Source organism: Tupaia chinensis, unplaced genomic scaffold (genome assembly GCF_000334495.1).
Source record: "Tupaia chinensis unplaced genomic scaffold, TupChi_1.0 Scaffold000133_1, whole genome shotgun sequence".
NCBI classification, from domain to species: Eukaryota; Metazoa; Chordata; class Mammalia; order Scandentia; family Tupaiidae; genus Tupaia; species Tupaia belangeri.
This window is the reverse complement of record NW_006159602.1, coordinates 1,800,915-1,818,880: the sequence shown is the minus strand read 5'-3', so window position 1 is coordinate 1,818,880 and position 17,966 is coordinate 1,800,915. Positions and strand designations below refer to the sequence as shown.

The following is a 17,966-nucleotide window of genomic DNA, read 5'->3' as shown; positions in this document are numbered from 1 at the left end:
GTTCTAAAAGGGATTGAAATATCCTCTTTCCCTCTTCCCTTTCTCCTTTCTCTGCCAACAGTATGTTGTAGGCAGTTATATGCCAGGTACTTATTAGGTTCTGGAAACAATGAACCAAGCAGGCAGAGTCCCTGTATGCTAGAGTTGGCATGCTGATGGGTATATTTACTCAATTACTCATCTCACTGGACCATACTGTCTGGGAGGTAGGAGCCTCATACTTGTGTCTCTTGTATCCCATATAGCTGCTGTGCCTTGCTGGCAAAGGGGCTAAAATGCTTATTGAATGAATATATACTTCTTGGAATATATGTTGAGGTCACCAATTCAGAAGCTCCTGAGACCAATAAAAGAGCTAAGTGGGATAAGTGTCTGGGATAATACTACGGAATGGTGGTGACTTTGGCGAGCTAGAAAGTGTGGGCACTGGATGATAGCTGCTACTATCACTTTGGTTGGATGTGGCTATCTGGGAATGGGAGCCCTGTCTTGCCAAATCTCATGATATTTCAAGAAAAGCTAGAAATTGGAGTTTTAATGTGAAATCTCATTTTAAATGTCAGAGTTTAATTCAATGAAAAGACTCAGGAATATGTATCTGAAGGCCAGATGAAGAGCAGGGCCTGCCAGTTAGAGTATTCTTGTGGGTAGAGACTTAACTGCTTTGTAGTGTTTGTGGAGAGATGGAGTGTCATATCCTAGGTCATCACACTAGGAATCTGTGCTAACTCATAGATTCTCCTTTCCCCAGGACCAAGAGTCAAGTAGTTACCTCCTGCCCCGTAGTTGCAGGATAGCCTGATCACCACCTATCTTTTTCACTCCTCCCACTTTCTCCATAGAACAGTTATAGGTAGTTGAGTGGGAAAAGAAACCTCTAGAAAGAAGTAAAACAACAGCTACAATTTCCAGATATGATGGCATTGCACTGTGATTATTTCATTTTAGGAGAGAGGTAGACCTGGGTTTGAATCTTGGTACCACCAGCTTCTGAATATATTACTTTACTTCTCTGCCCTCAGTTTCTTTATCTGTAGAATGATCATTATATCTGCCTTTCAGGGTAGTAATAATAATTAAGTTACATATTAAGGTTATAAATGACATATGAAAGTATTAATGATTAAAACATATAATCTCCTTATTTGGATTTGTCTTAGAATTCAAATAATAATTGTGGGGTAGTGTAGGTTAAGGGAGAATAGGGAGCAAAATTGGGAGCTAAATTGCAACTTAGAATTTGGGCTTTGTGCCTACTAATGGCTCAGATGTCTTCAGTATTTTCATTTTTGTTTTAATTGCCAGAGGGAATGTGTACTTATCACAGAGAGAAAGAGAAAGAGAGAGATGAGAGAAAGCATCCCTCAATGGGATATGGTCATGTTGCAATCTCTTCTCTTTCATTTCTCCTTTTGGGGTTTTGGACATGCATGCGCATGCACCCAGTGTTTTTTTTAAAGTTATCTGATCTGGGACTCAAACTGCACTGTTGGCCATGTGGGAGCTAGCTGACCTAACCACTGTGCTACAGGCTAGCCCATTGCAGCATGGTTTTTAAGCTGCTGGTCTGGAATTGGAACTTTATTTGGCCACATGGGATCTGATTCCCTTAACCACTAGGCCATGGGCCCAGCCCTGTGAGTATTTTAATTTTTAATCAGTAATCGAAACAGGAAACCATGTAGGTAAAAAAATACTGAGATTTCTTCCATCTCTTGCATGAGTCACGGCCAGCTTATTTTGTATTTTGGATGAGCTGCAGAGTTCTAGCAGGATGACAAAAGTTTGGTGAGGTTTCTTGGGAGTAGTGTGTGGTGGAAACTCGAGGGTCTATTTCAGGTATTCCTTAGATGCATGTTGGAAAATGAGGAGGCCATTAAAGACTCTGTAAGTTGTGGAGTTGAGGGATCAGGGCATGGAAGACACACTAGATGGGTGGTACCTTTACTACATCTAAAGTCATCTGAAGTGTGTGTGAGTGAAGATGCTGATGAACTGTGATACATCTGAGAAAAAAAAAAAAAACACCACACAGACTAAGGGAATAGGACCTTGGCTTCGCAAGTATTTCTCTAAGGCCCACCACATCATTGTTGTGAATGTTACAGGTTTTCTAAATTCTGCCCAAGAGAGAAACCTCACTGAGCTTGTAATAATGAGAATTTACTCTAGTGGTTTCTAGCAGGGATTGAAAATAAACAGGGAGGGACTAGCAGGTGGTTTAGTGGTTTGGGCGCTGGACTTCCACATGGCCAGCTGCGGTTCAAGTCCCAGACCTGGTAGCTCACTTTCTCACATTCCCTTTCTCTCGTTCTCTCTGTCTCTGGTCAAATTAGAGAACAGTAATAATAATAACAATAAATAAATAAATAATTCTTCAAAAAAAACCCCACAAAACATAAAACAGGGAAGGTGAAAAGTGGTAAGTGGCTCCCCAGACTGACTGGTGAGTTTACCCTCTCTCCCATCCCCCTGCCCATGGTGCTGCAGACTTAGAGCTAGAGGCAGAAGATTCCTCCCCTTTCTGAGAGTTTCCAGGAAGACTATTTAACCTGCTTGGGTACCGACTTCCCCATCTATGAAATGGAGATTCTGCCACCTACTCTACAGGCTTGGGACAAACCGTGCATAGAATAATATATGAAAAAATGTGTCTCTGTGGTCACAGCCCTGGAGAAGACTCAGATAATACTGTGTTTAGGTTGTATTTATCGCTGGGCTGATCCTAATAAGGTACAGTACTGTATAAGATTATTATTTTAATAAAATGAAGACAAAATTTTATTTTTATCTCAAATTCCCATCCTGTATCCCGTGACCCTTGAAAAAGCCTATATTTGTTGACATTATTTCATGTCTCTAGAGTTGGGGACTAAGAAGGAAGGACGAAAAATGTGCTCAGCAAACAGGATCTCAATCCAGTCAGCACAGAGGAAATGAGCAGTAGCTCTATAGCCTTTTGGTGGGGGTTCGAGGGGGGCATCCCCCCAGGAGGATTAGCACCAAGCACCACCCCCAACCCTACAGTTCCCATGGCTGCTGTGCAATGGGAAGTGGAAATGCAGCAAAGGGCTGGGAGCACCTCCTAGGTCTCCTCCTGGTGACTTCCTTCTATAAATCAGCCACAGACAGCTGGTCCACTTGCACAGGGGATAGAAAAATAGACTCTGTCACTAGACAGCAACACAGGCTCCACAAACATCGTGGGATCAGAGGGCAGGGGGCTTAGCCAGGCACTAGTCAAAAGGGCCAGCAGCCTCACAGATCGTTTGTTTATTTTCACAGTGGCATTGCCTGTCTGGACCACATGAAGGAGGGAGACTTCCCACCCTTCTGTTCTGTGTGTGCAGACCACTTACTGCTCACCACCGGAAAGGCCCACTGACCTACTGGCTAATTTATTTATTTTAGTTGCATGTTGATTGTCTGCTAGGTCTATGTTTTGAAACTGACAGGAATCACCTAGTCTAGTACAGAATATTCAGTAATTAGATTTTACTTGATCTGCTGAATATCTGATTGAGCAAAAAAGGAAAACCTTGTACTCACATATTCATACACCCTCCCCATTCCAACACCTCTCACTCCTACACTTCCATCCAAGGTCTTCACTGTTGAATCAGTACCTGATCAATCCAGAGAATGAGACATATGGCAGCTGGGAGGCTAAACTCTCTGTCCTTGGACTTGAATTGATCTCTTCTAAAATAACTTTTCCAACATTTTATTATAAAAACTTGTCTAAGACATGCCCAAACTGAAAGATTTTTATAGTGCACCTGCCACTTAGATTCTATATGCACACACAAGAAAAAGAACAAGAGAGAAACACTCTAGACAAAGTCTCCTTGTATCTCCTCACCCCAGCTGCCCTCTATCTTATCAGGATCTTGAATTCTCCCCCCCCCCCACACCTAGTGTGTTTGCAAGGCAACCCAGGATTTGAACCTGTGGTCAGCCATGTGGCTTATGGCACTGCAGTCTAGTATACTATGAACTGTGCCACCTAGGCTGGACCTAACATTTCTCTGACAACAAACATATGAAAGTTCTAGTTGCTCCATGTTCTTGTCAACATTTGATGTTGCAGGCTTTTTCATTTTTATATCCAGTCTGGTGGATGAATAGTGCTATCTCATCAAGGTTTTAATTATTGAAGTTTTAACTTCGATAATTGTTTATTAATTTTTTGTTGTTCTGGATTCTGAGGCTTGGTTCTATCAGTATCCCTGACTTGTTTTATTTTTATTCTCTAGAAGTGAGTTGGAAAATATGGATACTTACTTATCTTCAAGGATCCTGAGACTGAGTTAAATATGTGTACTTTGAAATGATTGGGCCAGCCCCATAGTGAAGCAGTTAAACATTGCATAGGAAGCTGGAGCTCACATGGCTAAGCATGGTTCCAATCTTGGCACAAGTGGCTTTAAAAACATACTCTGTGTGTGTGTGGGTGTGTGTGTGTGTGTGTGTGTCTGTATGGGTGTGTGTAAACTGAATCCTGGTGGGATGGAGAAATGAGGAAAGGGGATTGTGGCATACGCATGCTCAGCTGGTGGTGGTGGGGGGAATGCCTTCTCTCCCTCTCTCTCTGGTGACTGCACATGGCCTTTGGCAATTAATTAAAAAAAAGAGAGAGAGAGAGAGAAAGTATTATGATCACTGTCCATTAATACTAGTCTGGTAAGAGAATTTCCATTATAAAACTTTTCTTAGGGAGTGTAACTTAGGAAGTAGGATGTTTCCAGCGATAGAGTATGATTTAAAATGGAATCTCAGGAATATAGTCATTGAATGAATGAAGTCAGAAAGTGTGTCAATTTTTAGGATTGTTTGCATACATGTTTTGTGACAGCATGTGGCATATCATTTACTTAGCTCTTAAGAGCGTTCTTTTTATTATGAAATAAATTCAGAATTGGACTTTAACCCTACTTGCAGGGCTCCCTAGCTTCCACAGCAGCTTGTGCAGATTTCTGTCCTGTCATTTGTGTTACTGCTGCTTAGGCTGCCCCGATACAGACCCCTTTCTAACTCTGTATGCATTGCCTCTGCCTCATAGTCTAGTCTCCCAGCTTTAAGTCTCAGGTCTATGTAAATTTCTCTCTGTAGTTTGGACCTTTTTTCTAAAAAGAGAAACACCTCATCAGAGCTATGTTCTAAAAGCACAGGCCTGTTTATGATTATTTAATAATCCCCATTGCCTATTGGAGAAAGTGCATGGTAGTTAACATGTTTTACATGTCCACTCTGGGCCCAGATCTGTGTTAAGCATGTTTTATGCATTATTACATTTAATTTCCAAAAGAACATCTGTGAGGTAGGTCATTCATATTATTAGGTTGCTGGTGAAGTCATGACATATTTTTCTATTTTTCTATGCAAAAATATGTCATGACTTTCCTGACAACCCAATATTTTCATTTTTTTTTTCAGGTTTATTTAATTTTTTTTTCCCCAGGAGAGAGGGAGATAGAGAAAGAGAAAGAGACCAGCAGTCCTTACAGGGTTCCCATGTGATTATCTTACCCTTAGCCTCAGCCAGCCTGATTACAGGTATGTGTGGTATATGGGGCATGCAAAGAGAGACCTTGGGATGTGAAGCTGGGACCTTCCCATATTGCCTTAGCATCGTGGAGTGTGGCATTGCTGCTTAGAGAGAGTAAGCAATTTACCTACAGTCATATAGCTGGTAAGTCGAGGAATCAGTGTTCAAACCCAGGCAGAGTGACACCAGAATCCAATCTCTTACATTCTCTATCTCCTTATTAATGCCATCCCATTTTGTTCCCCACCTTTAGTTCTGACACTTCTTCTCCTTACCTCGCTCTGTGCTTCAGCCACACTGACAGATTTACTGTAACTTGACACACACAGGCTCCTTCATACCTTCTTGACTTGGCAAAATGCTGTTGTGTCTGCCTAGAGTGTCTGATCTGCTCCCCACCTTTTCCATCAATTGACTTCATCCCTTCAGAATGAGTCCCAAGTGTCACTGCCCCTGTGGAGGTTTTAAAATCAAGTGCTGTTTCTACTCTTCCTCCTGTTTTCTTTGACCTGCTTGTCTTTGTGTTTAGTGGTTGAACCTATGAATGCCTGAGGGCAGGACCTTGTTTTACTTATCTCATACTCTCAAAGTTAGTGTCTGGAAAATCATAGTTACTACATAGCTTAGGTAGGACTCCCTGGAAAGCAGACATGGAGAGGTGTTTTTGGAACAGCACCTGGGAGCAAGTGAGGGGAGCAGAACTGAGCGGAGGGAAAGATTGAGCTGAAGTAGAATTATTCCAGAAGCCTCAGTTTCAGAGCTCTATATGGAGATAGAACTATCCCTTGGACTTGTTCCTCACTGAGGTGTGGGGTCAGGCCTTCCACCCCCAGTGTCTCCAGCCATTAGATGTGGGCCACCCCAGGGAAGAGGCCTAATTTTAGGTGACAAGAGAGGGAATCTGGAAGAAGAACTTAGCTTTGAGCCTGGAACACCCAAAACACTTTGGACAGCTCAGGAAATGAGTGCCTGGGTTCTGAAAGGGGACTAGATAATTCATCACTTTAAGTAGGACACTCACCAATTTGAAAGAATGAGTCCATAAAAGGAGAGCGTCTTGAGCAACTCCATTATATAGAGTGTATAGCCTACATACTGCATATAGTAGTCTTCTTTTTTTTTTTTTTGGAGAGGTTTTCACTCTAGGGCGTGTGCGCTTGCCAGACAGACAGAGACATAGAGACAGAAAGTGAGAAATCACCCCCCAGAGGGGATGGCCACGCCGCAATCTCTTCTCCTCCATTCTCCTCTCGGGACCTTGGGCACGCATGCACACGCGCCCGGCGTGAGTTCTAAGCCACCAGGTCCGGGACGCGAACTGAGGTCGACTACGTGGGAGTCCAGCGACATTGCCATTACGCTAACTGCTGGTTCCCTGCATATAGTAGTCTTTCAGAGGAAACAGTTTTTAGGAAATCTGGAAGCAGATTATTAGTAGAGCAAATCAAATTAAAAAAAAAAATACTGGTTTGATCTTACCAGAATGAAAATGTTTCTGATACTGAATGTTGCATGTCAGTACCTTTTTGACATTCCTGAAGGGGAGGGTATATTTCTCTAAACTGAAGATTTTTAGTTTGCTTTGTACTTTATAAACTTCCTAAGTGATAACAAGTGTATGCTAAGCATGTTTATTAGATCCTGAGACTATGAATGTGACTTTAGTGTGTCCTTGTTCTTTTTTACTAAGGGCACTTGGGGTTTAAGGACCCTTATTCTGGCTTCTTCTGGTATCTTTGTTTCTCGAATAGAACCAGTGCCTTAAGGTCTAAGTGTACCTGAGTGTGAAATTCAGCTCTATTTCACAGAGCTTGTGAGTGACCCTTCCCGAATCGTATAGTTTTGTCGATTTAATCCTAGGATGTAGTTTGCTTTAGGGCCCCTTTATATATATTGAATTTGTATCCTCATTCCTCTCTCCCAGAAGGAGGCAGAAATAACCTTTTGGGTTAAGAATCTGGCCCCAGAAGCCACCGAATCTTTGACCTCCAGCTGCCCTGTGGAATCTGAGCTATATCTGGAGTGGCTCAGAATGACCAGTCCTGTTAATGGACTCCATCCATTTGTGAAAATATCTCAAATTGTGGTCATTTAGAGGGTTATTATAGAATTGTTTATTGACCTGTATATACATAAACACCATTTATTATGATAAATGTAACAGGTGCTTCCCAGGATGCTAACTGGAGATACTTTAGGGTCTCCAAAATAGAAACATAATAGTATTTTTCTGGCTCAGTTCTCACCACAAAGGACTGCAGAAAGCCTCCTTTATATTCTTCCTTTGAGTTCAAGGCTGGAAATATTGGGTGGAGGGACTCAGTGGCATCTTTTGCAAACTGCTCTTTCACTGCACATTTTACATAGTGACCTAACTTTCCTCTTCCTTTTTTCTCTTTTTTTAGAGAGATATTTTTGCTACAGGATGCATGTGCTCACCAGAGAGAGAGAGACAGGAGGAGAGAAATCACCCCTGCTGGATCTGGGTCTTGAACCACGTTGATTACATGGGAGTCCAGTGACATAACCATTTCGCCATCTGCTGGTCCCTATAGTGACCTGTCTTTCCACTGAAAAGTCAGAGCATCCACCCCCAACAGCATAGTGCATGTATTTCAGTATTTCACACTGATGGCCTCATTTACCTATGCATCCATTCTTTCTTTTAACAAACACATTGAACGTCTGTTATGTGCCAAGCACTGCTTTAGGCAGCAGGAGTATTGCTGCCTAAACAGATCAGTTCTTGCTCTCATGGTGCTTAAAATCTAGTGAGGAGAGATAGTCTATGAACAAATCAGTATAAGTCATGTAGTCATATGTGCTACAGATAGTAAAGCAAAGGAAGGGGATACAAAGCAATGGTGAGGTGAGTGCTATTTAATGTAGATAGGTTGATATTGAATAGAGTTTTGAAGGGGGTGAGGCAGGACCCATGTGGGCATCTGAAGAAAGAGCATAGTAAGCCATGGAAGGAATTTGGACTTTACTCAGAGGCAGAAAACACTGAAGGATGCTGAACAGATCAATAGCATTAATAAGATGATGCTGACTGCTGTGTGGAGAATAGACTGTTGGGGACCCAGGTAAGGGTTGAAGAAGGGAGGCCAGTTAGGTGGCCACTGCAGTTGTCAAGAGGGAGGGATGATGGTGGCATGTAACTGGATGAAACTAGATGGGCAGAGAAGTGGCCAAATTCTGAACCCATTTAAAAGGAAGGAGTAACACAATTTGGCAATGGATTGAATGTGAGTGTGAAGGAGAGGATAACTCCAAGGATTTTGACTTCACCAATTTGTTAAAATGGAAAGACCATTTACTGACTTGGAGACAACTGAAAGAGGATCAGATTTGAGTGAGAAAACAGGAATTCCATCCTGATATATAAGGTGTTAGGCAAGTGGTTGGCAATATGAGCTTGGCAAAAAGAGAAGATGTTGGGGTTAGAGAGATAAATTAGGAAATCATGAGCATACAGGTAATACATCAAGCCTGGGTATTAAGTGAAGTCATATAGAGAGCAAGTGTCAATAAAGAAGATATCAGGGGGACCAGCAGTTAGCTAATGGCTATGTCGCTGGACTCCCATGTAGTAGACCGTGGTTCATGTCCCGGACCTGGTGACTTAAAACTGACGCCAGGTGTGTGTTTGTGCATGCCCAAGATCCCGAGAGGAGAATGGAGGAGAAGGGATTGTGGCGTGGCCGTCCCTTCTAGGGGATGATTTCTCACTTTCTGTCTCTCTGTCTCTCTCTGTCTTTCTGGTGAGTGCGTGTGCCCTCTTAAAAAAGAAGAAGAAGAACATAACAGGTCCCAGGATGACATCTGAAGCCATATAGTGTTTAGAGGTCAGAAGAGAATGAGAAACAGAGAGCGGTGAGACCTTCCTGAAAATAAATTATTTCAAGAAGAAAGACTTGATTAGATCAAATATTTCCAGTGACTACTCTAAGACTTAGAAATAAACATTATTTTTGGCAATAGGACGTCATTGGACTCCATGTCATAAGCAGTCTTGGTGGAGTATGGGATTGAAATCCAAATTGGAACACATGCAAAAAAAAAAAATTCAAGTAGTGGAAATGACAAGTACCTATAAGCCTTTGTGAGGGTTTTGCAGTAAAAAGGAAAACTGATGTAGCTCTAAGGGGGACGTGGGGTCAAGTGAAGCTCTTTGGGAAAAAAAGGTGTGAGGTTCAATGGAGTGTTTATATGATAGTGGAAATGATCCAGGATGGCGGGGGAGCGGAGAACTGATGAAGTAAGAGGGAGATGATAAAGTTATAGGATCTATATTCTTGAGTAGATTAAGGGGATCAGGATTCTGCTCATAAGTAAAAGGTTTAGCCTTTGCTACGGCATGAGTGACTTATTGCAACAGAGAAAAGGCAGCATATGGGCATATATACAGTTAACAGGATTGACCAAGTGGTGGGAGGGTTCTCATGTTCTCTTTTGATTGCTTCTGTTTATTCTGTGAACTGTGAAGCAATGAGGATGAAGAGTTTTAGAGAGTTGAAGAGAGGTGAGAAGGTCTAAAATAGCTACTTAGAAGAGTTGCAGAGTAAGTCAATAAAGCAAATGGAATACAATTTGCTGTAGAGTCAAGGAACCACTTGAAATTTTGAAAAAGAGAACTGTTGGGAACCAGCAGTTAGCGTAATGGCTGTGTCGCTGGACTCCCACGTAGTCGACCGCGGTTCGTGTCCCGGACCTGGTGGCTTAAAACTCACGCTGGGCGCATGTGCGTGTGTGCCCAAGATCCCAAGAGGAGAATGGAGGAGAAGGGATTGCGGTGTGACCATCCCCCCTGGGGGGTGATTTCTCGCTTTCTGTCTCTATGTCTCTCTCTGTCTGTCTGGCGAGCGCACGTGCCCTATAGCTAAAAACCTCTCAAAAAAAAAAAAAAAAGAGAACTGTCAGTGTAGTTGTGTACTTTTCTTCAGCTATATTCGGTCACCAAGGTAAGACATGTACAGTAGGCAAAACACTGGCATTTTGTCAAGTGATGGTAGAAAGTGATTCGCCAATTGCCCATGAACTCTAAAAAGAAAATCAGTGGGAAAATGCATCTCACTACTAGTAATTGTCCACACTGAGCCATAGAGCATACCCCTTGAGGTTTCTGAAATTTGTCCAAAGTGAATGGGACAGAAATATGAGTGCCATTTAACCAAAGGACCTCTTTTGTGCTTCTCCTGCCATAGTCATATGCCCCAGTCTTCAATCCCATCTGGACACAAGTGGTACAAGCCCAGGTTGGAGGGTGTGATTATACAGTAGTCCTTATTCCCTAGTGGCTGAAGGGACTATCTTCCCATTATCCCCTTCATCTCCCCCACCAGCATCCAGTCATTTTCTTTTTCCAATTTAGTTAAGACTTCGGTTCCTCAAATAGCAGGAACTCTCAGGTGGTATCTAGAACATTCCCCAGCTCCATACATATAGTATTCAGAGTGCTAGCACCTCTGTCATAAAATTGCCCTGTTAATTTTTTTCTTAGTATGAGCATAGATCTTATAGTTCCCAGGAGACTTGAAGAGTGAATAAAGTAGATATTTATTTATATCATTTCAGTAGAGACCTGCTCTTGCATTTATTTAGTGATATATTTAAGAAAGCCTTCTTTTGAGTCTTTTGACAATATTTGTTCCTTTTAAAGTTTTATGTTTAAAGCAGTGGTGATATCCCTATTCGCTTAGAAATGACCCCTCTGTCATTCTGAAGTTTAACATATTTTTCCCCAAATGAACTAGAATTTTCCATTAAACAGTAATGATCTTACAAATTCGCCCTTTCCCCCATTTATAATGCTTTGACATGCACTGCCAAATAGTAATGTAAATATCAGACTATTAGACGCAAGTCTTCTTGCTGAGTGCCCAAGGCAGCTAAACGCTTGTGTGCATGTTGTCTTGTATGACTTGGAATCACACATTTTCTTACCACCTTAGACATTCCTTCTATTTTGCTTACTCTTCTGAAACCCAGCCTTCTCCAAGTGTTAGGAATGGGGCCACCTTGGCTCCAGAACTGAGACAAGCGCTGCTATGTCTGTCAGTCACTGCAGTTTGACTCACTTATGCCAACCTGGGCCTTTAGTCTCTTACTGCTAGTCCTCCACCGCCAGTTTGTCTTAGAACATCTCTTACTTCCATGACTTGATTTGGTTGAGGGCTCAAGTCAAAGGCTGCTGTCTGAGCTGAAGTCAGAGAAACAGTGGTAAAGGGAAAGGAAGGAGTGATGGACAATCTTCAAGTGGCCAGATCCTGGGAGTCAGAGAGGACAGAAGCCTCCCCTGGGGGTATTGCCTTTATCTTAAGGAGCCAGAGTGTCTCTGCTTCTTACAAAGGAGAAGCTCTGCTCTTGGCCCAGCTTCAGAACTAGGAAAATAGTGTTTACAGAGGCCAGAGAAAATAAAGGCATCTGTGGAGCAAGGATACTTTTGAATACTTTTGTCATCACTCCTGACAGTGCAGAGTTTTCACAGGTTGGGCAGGAATTGTCTGGAAGAAAGGCCTGTATATTGGGCATGGGAAGGGAGAGACTTAGCAAGCATGTCCAGGTGGAGATGAGGAGGAAGAGCAGGAAGGGCACACAGGAAACAGTCCCAGCTCCCACACAGATCTCATCAATGGTTTTCCATTGAACTTAACTACCATACAACCTCTCTACCTTGGCTGCATTCCTAGACTTGCTGCAGCCCCTCCTCCTTGGATGTTCTTCCTAACAACAGAGCCTGCCCTGAGGTCCCTCGTACCTGTACTACTAGCTAACATCTGTCAAGTGCCTGCTATGCACCAGTACTGTGCTAAGTACTGAATATAATTATTTCACTTAATTATCACAGCTGTAAAATAGGAATTATTATTACCTTTGGTTTATAGATGAAGAGATAAAAGGTACAGAAAGGTTAAGAAACCTAGCAAAGTTTTACAGCTAATCAGCAGCTGAATCAGAATTTGATTTTAGATCTCTTTGACTTCAGAAGTTGTGCTTTTTATATTTTATCTTAAGAATTCTTTTTAAATCCTGTTTTATTCCACTAGATCAAAGTTCCATGAGGGCAAAGCTATGTCTCTTTTATGTAGTGCTTATCTCCTGGCAACTAACACAACACTACTATATGGTAAGTAGTTATTAAAATAATGCATAAAAAGTGAAATAAAGTTTAGTTACAGCCTCCAAGTGCTTCACTGTGAACCTACTGACATTTCATTATGGTTCCTATTCTTAGGGAACATGCTCCTCAGCCCCTCACATGTAGTTTGAGCAGTAATTAGGAAGACAGGTTTGGGAAAAGATGCCTCCTGGAAGTTCATTCCTACATATCCAATGACCAGCTTGACATAACCCTTGGATGCAAAATAGATTTCCCAAGTTTAATATGTTTTAACTGGTCCTTATTCATTCTTTTCTACCTTAGTCAAGGCCTACGCAACCCACCCACCTGCTAAACTGTAGGACTCCATGAGACGAATAGAGTTCCTTCCTTCTCTTCTTCTTTTTTTTTTTTTTTTTGAGAGGTTTTTGCTATAGAGTGCGTGTGCTCGCCAGAAAGAGAGAGAGAGACAGGGAGATAGAAAGCGAGAAATCATCCCCCAGGGGGGATGGCCATTCTGCAATCCCTTCTCCTCCATTCTTTTCTTGGGATCTTGGGCACGCATGCACACGCACCCAGCGTGAGTTGAAGCCACCGGGTCTGGGACTCGAACCACGGTCAACTACATGGGAGTTCAGCGACATAGCCATCACGCTAACTGCTGGTCCCCTTGTTCTTGCTCTTGCTCTTGTTCTTCCTCCTCTTCCTCCTCCTTCTTTTCTTTCTCTCTCTCTCTCTCTCTCTCTCTCTCTCTCTCTCTCCCCTTTTTTCTGGCCAGAGGTTGCATGGGCTTGCCAGAGAGAAACATAGAGACAGATAGCTGAAGAGAGGGAAAGGAGAAATCACCCACCTCTTAATGGGTCATGGGCATGATGCAATCCCTTATAATCCATTTCTTCGTCTTGTCAGGATTTCAGGCATGCATGCACAAGTGCCAAATATGTTTTATGAGCTGCCAGGGCTAGGATTTGAACCATGTGGTTGGCCATGTGGGATGAGGCTCCCTTAACTTCTGGGCAACAAGACCCTTAACCACTAGACCGAAGAGATTTTCTTTATGACTTCCTTTTCTTTTTTCCTCCCTTCCAATCCAATTACAAGTTCTGATGTTCAGTCTTCCAAACACATCTTTAGACTGGGCATATCGCCTATCACCCTCCTCATCCAAGGCAACATTATTTTTCATCTAGATCATTGCAGAAGCCTCCTAATCTAGAGAATATATGGTTTGAGCATAATTTCTGGATCTTTGTGGATTCTCACCAGCTCATGTGTTTATATGAGAAGAACATATGCATTGTCAGGAAAGTATCACCAGTTATGCTGCACAGAGCACGGAGAAGTTAAGGGCAGTTCATGTGAGCATAATTTTTGGTCAATGTAGGCTAGAGAAAGTATAAGCAGGACTTGGCAATAGAGCATCCGCTTTGCTTGCTAGAGCAGCCCCCAGGCCCCAAGATGGCCATGGTACTGCCCTTCTCCCCTTCCCACCATCTCTGTGTATCTCCTCTCTGTTCAAGTTCTTCTTAGAAATAGGGAAGGCTCTAATGCTGACAGAATAGTACAGCCACTCCTCACTTAATGACCTACCTGATTAATGACCACTTGGACTTAGGACCAGTCCTCCAGTGTGGAGAATTCCCTTTCTCAGTTTTTTTATTTTTTTACCCCCTCATTCCTGCAGTCAGTTGGTATTCACTAAACGAAGCATTCACAATCATGCAAGACTACGTATTTTGTTTATAATTGATATTTTATTATGCACCCATAGTAGTATTCATAATAAATAAAAGACAATTAGGTTGTATTTATATTATTGTATTGTGGTGTATCTTGTTGCTTGCTGGCACTTATTTAACTTATGCTCTTCGTATGGACAGTATTACATTATTCTAGTGTGTGTTGTGTGATAGCTATTGAAAAATATATACCCTATGGAGCTATGACACACCACAAGACATCTGCCTTTAATATCTTTGTTTGTCGACCATCTTGCTGAATGACCTAGCTGTAGGAACAGAATTCAGTCTTTAAGTGAGGAGTGCCTGTACTTCCTACTTCTCTCCCTTCTTTCTTCCTATCTCTATCTCAGCCCACCTGTGTCTTTCTGAGGCATGCAGATAGACAAGCCCAGGACTCCTACCTTCAAGCAGAGTCTCGTTCAGAATTGAAAGGTACCTGAGAATATCATCATCAGCCTTTCTCAAATGCCCAGATATTATGAAGTCAATATGGGGACTCAAAAATCTTCTAAAGCACCTTGGGAACCAGAGATTTGGGGGATATGTGGGTTCAAAGAGGACATCTGAACTCACTTATTTATCCTCTTTATTTCCTGGCATATCTCAAGCCTGAGACTGGAGGTAACTCTGGTCTCTGATAAGGTGAAGGACTTTCTAGAACAGAGTTCAGGGGTATTACCACCTCTGAACAAACACTGCTCCTCCATCCCCAAATACTCGTAACACCTAGGCATTTCTGGAAGTTTGATGAAGCATGAACAAAGAGAAATAAGAAGCAGTATTTTTTCTTTTCTTTTCTTTTTTTTTTTTTAAATCATGAGAAGGCGTGTGTATGTGTGTGTGTGTGCGTGTGTGAGTGTGTGAGAGAGAGACTGAGACCAATAGGGCATGATCACAATGCAATGATTTTTCCTCCATTTCTTCATCCTGTCAGGATTTTTAGTATAGGTGTGTGCGTGTGTGTACACACACACACACACACACACACACACACACACAGACCTGCTATGTTTTTTCAGCTGCCAGGGCCAGAATTCAAACCATGGTTGACCACATGGGATCCAGCTCCCAATGCAATCTTTTGTGTGTGATGTGTGCATAAAGAGGAAGGTTTTTTTTTTTTTTTTTTTTTTTTTTTTTTTTTTTTTTGAGAGGTTTTTGCTATAGGATGCGTGTGCTCGCCAGACAGACAGAGAGAGACAGAGAGACAGAAAGTGAGAAATCACCCCCCAGGGGGGATGGCCATGCTGCAATCCCTTCTCCTCCATTCTCCTCTTGGGATCTTGGGCATGCATGCACACGCGCCCGACGTGAGTTTAAGCCACCAGGTCCGGGACTTGAACCGCAGTTGACTATGTGGGAGTCCGGCGACATAGCCACTACGCTAACTGCTCGTTCCTCAGAAGCAGTGTTTTTGATAGAAGATGGAGAGTACAAGATCAAAGACCAAGAGTTGGTGGCTAAGGAAAGAGATTTCATACGTAGAGAAAGAATAAGGTTCCCTGAAATGAAGATGTTTGGGGGAAAACAAGCACAAAAGTAAACCTGCATGTTTATTAGTTTTTAAAAATGGTTATATAGGAAGAGAGGATTATTTATTTCATATCGGAGTACAGATTTCTTGAAGAAAAAAAGTCATGTTTTGTCATTTTGTGTCTGCCCTAAGACCCCAGTGCCTTTTGTGAACTTATTAAATAGTTGTTGTGGGACCAACAGTTGGCATAATGGCTATGTCGCTGGACTCCCATGTAGTCGACTGTGGTTCGATTTGCGGACCCGGTGGCTTAAACTCACACTGGGCATGTGTGTGCATGTGCCCAAGATCCTGAGAGGAGAATGGAGAAGGGACTGTGGCATGACCATCCCCCCGGGGGGTGATTTCTCGCTTTCTGTCTCTCTGTCTCTCTGTCTCTCTTTGTCTTTCTGGCGAGTGCACATGCCCTGTAGCTAAAACCTCTCCAAAAATAAATAAATAAATAAATAAATAAATAAATAAATAAATAAATAGTTGCATTTCTACTCAACCTCAAAATAATTGACTCCATGTGAAACATTTTAGGCACATCTCCATGTTAGCCCACCATCTGGGCTTCTGGAAGGATGAAAAATAATTTCAGTGTCAGGCTTGCTCCAAGATTATTCAGAACTGGCATGGAGAGGATTATCAGAGGGAGGATTTTGCAGTCAGCCTCTCTGGGGCTTTTTTGAAGGTGTTTATAACACATCCTGCTGACTACTTCCATAAATCCCAAGAGTGCTGATAATTTTTCATCAAAAATAAGAAGTGAAAATGAAGCAATTTGGCTGTGAGAATATCCCTGAATTTCTACTGGGGGCTTATAATTTGGCTGTGAATAAATTTTACCATTTGCATTAGGATATTAAAAAAACACACCCTGATGCTTTAGAATGGAATGATGTCTAAAAACATCTCAAAGTTCAGAGGGCAAGGAGAATTCTCTGAAACAAGACTGGCCAGTACTCTTGAGAACACAGGGAAGAAACTTTTCATTCTTCAAGAACCGTTGACCTTAGCCCTCTTTCTGACTTTTAATAGAAATAATGATTTTGCAGAAGGTTTGAAAAGTCATTAGTTAGAAGCTAGTGCTGTTTATGAGTAGGGAGCCAATGTTCAGATTCAAGGGACTGAAGTTTGGGGTGAGACCAAACTTTAGACCCTAAATTCTGAGTTTTCACAATCGTATTTTTTCTGTTGCTCTTTTATAACGAAAGTAAAACAAATCAAACTTTGAAATAATGAAATCAAGGGTTAAAATAATCACAGCTAATATTTAGTCCTTACTAGGTGCCAAGAGCTATTTTGTGTGCATTAATTTAACTCTCACAATCCTATGCTTAGAAATGATGAAGCCTAGAAACGGAAAAGTGAAATAAGCCACTCTAGCTCGTAGGACATATCCATGTTAGCCTGATGTCAAAGCTGAACTCCTATGCAGGTAATACCACTTCCAATCAATGCCAATAAATGAAAAGGTAGAGGAACTATAATTTTTACCGAGCTCCAGTACCTAGGCCCATGATGAGCTAACCAGGAAAATAAAAAAAAGACTGTAACAGGGGCCAGCAGATGGCATAGTGATTAAGGCATTGGACTCCCACATAGCCAACCATGGTTCAAGTCCTGGACCTAGGGCACATGTGCATGTGTGCCTGAAATCCCAAGAGAAGAATGGAGGAGAAAGGATGGCGTACCATCACCCTGGGTGTGTGTGCGTGTGTGTGCGTGTGTGTGATTTTTTACTTTCCATCTCTCTGGCAAGTACGACCTATAGCAAAAAAACCTCTTTTAAAGCAAACAAACAAAAACCAGAAGGGGCTACCCTGTGTCTTCTGCTAGTCCAAGGTCAGGCTGATGGAGCCAGTTTTGAGGCAGTTTAAGATTTTTCCCTTTCCATGGCCAGATCTGTTTTAGATGGAGTCTTCCAGCTGGTCCTGATTTGCAGAATGGTGCTCAGTTTTCCAAACAAGCTGAGCACTGGCATCTTGGAATTCATTTCAGCTAGTGCTGGCTCAGTTCTGCCACAAATCCCATGGTTGGGGTATATGTTTTCCT

At 42.1% G+C, this 17,966-nt stretch overlaps 1 long non-coding RNA gene across 1 annotated transcript in view; it reads left to right on the top strand.

Moving 5' to 3' along the window:
* Positions 1–12,666, top strand: part of LOC114007165 (uncharacterized) — a 118,295-nt gene extending 105,629 nt beyond the window's left edge. Inside the window, exon 4 of the long non-coding RNA XR_003548799.1 lies at positions 12,598–12,666. This is a non-coding gene — a long non-coding RNA (uncharacterized LOC114007165). The remainder of the gene's footprint in view (positions 1–12,597) is intronic.
* The last annotated feature ends 5,300 nt before the right edge of the window (positions 12,667–17,966 follow it).